We start from the raw sequence: 5041 nt of genomic DNA, 5'->3' as shown, positions 1-5041 counted from the left end.
TTTTTTTTTTCACAAAATTTCGAACGATTTTCTTAAACTTTTATTGACTACTATAACAGTTAGTCATAGAAATCAATCCTATTATAATTATCCCCGGATACGTCATATGTATGATCTTGGCTAATTAGAGGATTTTTTTCTGAAATAAAATAAAAAAAATTAATTTCCCAAACTCCATTTTTCAGCTTTAATTATCAGGATGTGATTTTTTTTTTTTTTGTAATTAAGGAGAGTTCGCCGTACCTCCGGCGAACTCTATAATTTATATAGAGTTCGTCGCACTCCACGGCGAACTATATGTTGGATTTCGAAAATAAAAGCATGACTGCTGGAGAGTAGATCATCAAAGCATAATATTGGTTTTCATTTTTAAGGTTGACATTTTCTCTACAATGTCAAGGAATCCATTGTTATCCATCTTTTACAATGGTCAAATAGTGTATGACGAAGAAGGTTCTATAGTTTTTAAATCTGGACAACCGATATTCACTTATATGACACCGGAGGTTGACAGTTTAATAGCTTTGAAGAATTTGATATTGCATTCCGTCGGACAGTAAGAGAAAAAAAGGGTGAAAAAGATTTACTATAGATATCCGACCGAAGTAGATGGCAGTTTGTTTTATAAAAGGTATGTTACACTCGTATTGTCTCTGTTACTATTATATTTATGAGATAACGGTTGTGAGAAATACATTTGTTGTGTTGAATTAGGTACCGTTTGCGCGACAACGAGGACGTACGGCTCATACGGTCGTGGCACAACCGATGGACAAATATTCATCTGTTGAAATTATTCGTGTATTTCGTTGAGGTGGATAGCCGAGGATCATCTGTAGATACTGTCGATAATAGTCCGTTGAGTGGAGCTGTTAGACGAACTATCAGAAGGACTATGGTGGACCTAAATATGCTACCCGAGGGGAGTCAGGAGGGGTCTAATGTTGAAGCTTGTAATGTTGACTTGATGGACGATGGGGTTGAAAGTCATGATGGCTCTGCTATTAGAGATCCGATGATAGATCAATATGAAGTTAACCCCGATGACGTAGACGATGCCGATGAAGAACTAGCTGAAATTTCCGATGATGGTGATGAGGAAGAAGATATGAACTACTACAGTGACACTCAGATCGCTCTTACACAGCCTGCCATCTCTCGACCATATGACCGGCCGGATCATTTCACGAGGTTGAATCTCGATGCAATAATTTCGGATTGGTCATTTACCCAAGAAGGCCCTGAAGAGGATCCAAGCAATGAGTTTGAGGTTGGACAACAATTTAAAGACAAGGAAGAAGTGGTGTTGGCAGTTTAGCAGTACAGCATTAGGAGGGCTGTGGATTACAAAATAGTAGAGAGTGACCAGTTGAGGTACAATGCACAATGTATCCAATTCGGCAACAGTTGTAATTGGAGCATACTCATATCGTATCGCCGGAAGCAAGAAAAGTAGGAGGTTAGGAGATACAAAGGGGCTCATTCTTGCATGCAAACTTCGATGGGACAAGACCAGGGTAGGTTGGATTCGAAGGTGATTGCGCAATATATCTTTACAATGGTCAAAGCCGATCCAACAATCAGCATCAGGGTTCTCCAAGGAGGTGTGGAGAATCACTTCGGTTACAAGGCGTCCTACAGAAAGGTTTGGCTTGCAAAACAGAGAGTGATCGCCAGAATATATGACGAGTGGGAGGAATCATACAATGAGCTTCCTCGTTGGTTATTCGCGATGGAGATGTACTTGCCGGGTAAGATTTATTTCAATATTGGTTATTTTCGATTAAAAATATTAGATGTGTACAAGTAGGCAACTAAGTTTGGCTCTTTAGGTAGTTGGGTGCAACTGGTGACTCAGCTTTGGCCTGGTTCCACAGATACTGTCATGTTTTATCGGGTCTTTTGGACATTTCTACTGTGTGTTGAGATTTTCAAGCATTGCAAGCCACTTATTTCTATTGATGGCACTCACCTATATGGAAAATACGATGGGACCTTATTGATGGCGATAGCGCAAGACGGGAACGCAAACATTCTGCCTATTGCATTTGCCATTGTCGATGGTGAGACAAAGGAGGCATGGTCGTTCTTTCTGTCGTATTTGCGGGAGCATGTCACACCACAACCCGGGCTCTTAGTGATTTCAGACAGACACAAATTCATTGATGGTGCATTGAACGCCGAGGAGAGTTTATGGAAACTACCTCATGCCTTTCAAGCTTTTTGTACAAGACACATTGCAGTCAACATCACGACCCACTTTAAGAACAAAAAATTGAAGAAGGTTCTAATTAACGCAGTGTATTCAAAATCATAGCGTGAGTTTGCGCACTATTTTGGCCGGTTGAGGGGTGAAAACGTGGCAATCACTAACTGCCTTGAGGAAATGCAACGGTCACAATGGGCACAGTATGCTGATGAAGGTTGTAGATTTGGTCACATGACGACGAATATATCCGAGTGCATTAATGCTGTGATGAAGGGGTCCTGCAATTTGCCAATCACCACTCTCGTCAAGTAAACTTATTTTCGACTGGACGACCTTTTTGCAAGGAAAAGTTCCAAGGCACTGGCCCAACTTCAAGTCGGTGCTGAATTCTCTTAGACAAATTTTAAAAACAATTACATAACAAATTTTAACTAACATAAAAAATAATTAACAGTAAATCTAACTAACATGTCATCAATAACTCTTTAACTCTAACTAACAAACAACCTATAACTAAATTATTTTAACTAACATGTCAACAGTTACGCTAACTAAGCTAAAAAAAATTAACTCTAAATAAGCAAAAAATTTAACTCTAACTAAAATATTATTTATTGACCTGAAACTAAGAATGTCGTCTGCAATGAACTTCACGTGCGTCCAAAAGATAGGATAAAAGAGGAAGACAGTGAATTTTGAAGAGAGATTGTACAATAATAGGACAAACCCAAATGGTCCCACTGAATTTATATAATATGCTGAACTCTACATAGAGTTTGTCGGAGAAACGACGAACTCCCCTTAATTACCAAAAAAAAAATCATATCTTGATAATTAAAGCTGAAAAATGAGGTTTAGAGAATTAATTATTATTTTTTTATTTGAGAAAAAAATTCACTAATTAGATTATCAAATTTATATAATCAACTTGGGTTGGTTGAGTGGTCAGCTCACTCGTCCGCTTAAGTAAGTGTCGGGAGTTCGAATCTCGCCTTGTGCATGCAGCAGACCCTTAAATGGAGGTCAGATGATAAAATTTTTTTTATCAAATTTATATATCTTCTCTAATTAATTTATTAGAAGTACGTCATGTATAACTTCATTCATTAATTATTTTGCTAAAAAAAGAAGTAATACATAGTAAGAGCACATTATTGTTTAAAGTTAAATAAAGGATACAATGAAATTAGTCAATACACTGAATGGTTCGATTATTGCGTAGGCAGTGACATGGCATTCCAATTTTAGAATGGATATATGTCTAGATGCATGTTCGTTCTATTAATTAAATAGTTTGAATAATGAATAAAAAAAATATTACGGCCAATATTTATGAATACATATCTCAAAAAAATTTTAAAATAAGACTAATTATACCCAAAAATTAATGTATCAAAATTTAAAAAAATTAAATACTTAAATATATTTTTAAATTTTCAAAAACTTAAATATCTACAAACAAACAAATCAAAAATCGATTTATCCTTTCTTCCCCAATTAATAATGAAGAGAGTAGTATCTTTTATCTTTCTTCTTTCTATTGCTTTATTTCACCGTCTCTGGATAAGTGCTTCCCCAAATGAAACCCAATTCAATCCATGCGAGTCTCAAGTTCTGTTGTGATCTGAATCATCTTTAATTTCCAGTTTTCCACGTACCTACCTACCTTCATTATAGGACTTCATAATCACTAGCCACGTGTATTGCATGCCCCTTCAGAATCAATCAATAATACCTCTTTATAAGTTTTAATCACCTCACGTGCAACCAAAATTATTAAAATTCCTGCTAAAATATTATCGTAATGGAAGAATCTACTTATGATTTAACAAAGCTTCTAATGAAAAAAAATATAGGTAGTAAAGGTGAGAATGAGTCTGATAAAAATGGGTTTTTTCACCTTGATAATATTTTTGAGGGTTTTTCTAATTTATTAAAAGCAAAACATCTCACATAACTATGTGAAAATAAAATTAAAATAAAGGAGTGAGTGACTATGGGCTATTTTTTTTCATGGAAATGAATAAGATATTTAAATATTATAATTTTTTATATTTTTTAAAATTGTAAAAGATATATAAATTAAAAGGTCTAATTTTTATAGTTCAAATTTTTTAATATTTTAAAACAAAAATTAGACGGTTCAATTTTAGAAATCAGATGGTCTAATTTTTGTATTCCAGAAATCGGATGATATTTAGGATAAATATTTTTATCAGTAAAATTATTATTAGAAGAATAAAATAACAATGAGGTATTTTAAATATTTTGATTTCAGATTAATTATAAAAAAAATCAGTCATTTACGATAATAAACGATAGATACATCATGTCTTTTTATTAATTTATTACATAAAATTTAGTGATGATGTTTATATGTACTATTAATTATTGTAATATGTCTATTTAAAAAAAATTGTCACAAAAATAATAATTTATAGAACAGAATTTCACTTGAATAACTTTATTTTATTTCACATTATTTATTGATAAAAAGATATATATGTTTGTTGTTTATTATCGTAAAGAATTTAATTATTACTTTTTTTTTCAAAATTAATTAATTTGAGATCAAAATTTTTAAAGATCTAATTATCACTTTACTGATGGTAAAAAAAAAAAGACATGAAAAGGATTCGAACCGGAGGGGATTACATGTAATTAAGTGAACCCCATAAACACAAAGATGAGCCTAAATTGTACATATATATCTCAAAGAATCACAGTTATACTAGAAGGAGAGAAATTAAAATTTATTTATTTATTTACTTTTAAACTTCCTTTTCCAATATTTTGCGTGGGTTCTATTTTAAATATTCGAATATAAATTTA

General features: G+C 33.2%; 1 protein-coding gene across 1 annotated transcript in view; it reads left to right on the top strand.

The window, feature by feature from the left end:
* The window catches only part of LOC107641384, an 11074-nt gene that overhangs the window by 3069 nt on the left and 2964 nt on the right, over window positions 1–5041 (top strand). Inside the window, exon 2 of the mRNA XM_016344879.2 lies at window positions 2586–2588. The gene's annotated coding sequence lies outside the window, so the exon portion shown is untranslated. The remainder of the gene's footprint in view (window positions 1–2585; window positions 2589–5041) is intronic.

Source organism: Arachis ipaensis, chromosome B05 (genome assembly GCF_000816755.2).
Source record: "Arachis ipaensis cultivar K30076 chromosome B05, Araip1.1, whole genome shotgun sequence".
Classification (NCBI taxonomy): Eukaryota; Viridiplantae; Streptophyta; class Magnoliopsida; order Fabales; family Fabaceae; genus Arachis; species Arachis ipaensis.
Note: the sequence above shows the minus strand (reverse complement) of the source record. Positions and strands in the feature narration are given on the sequence as shown.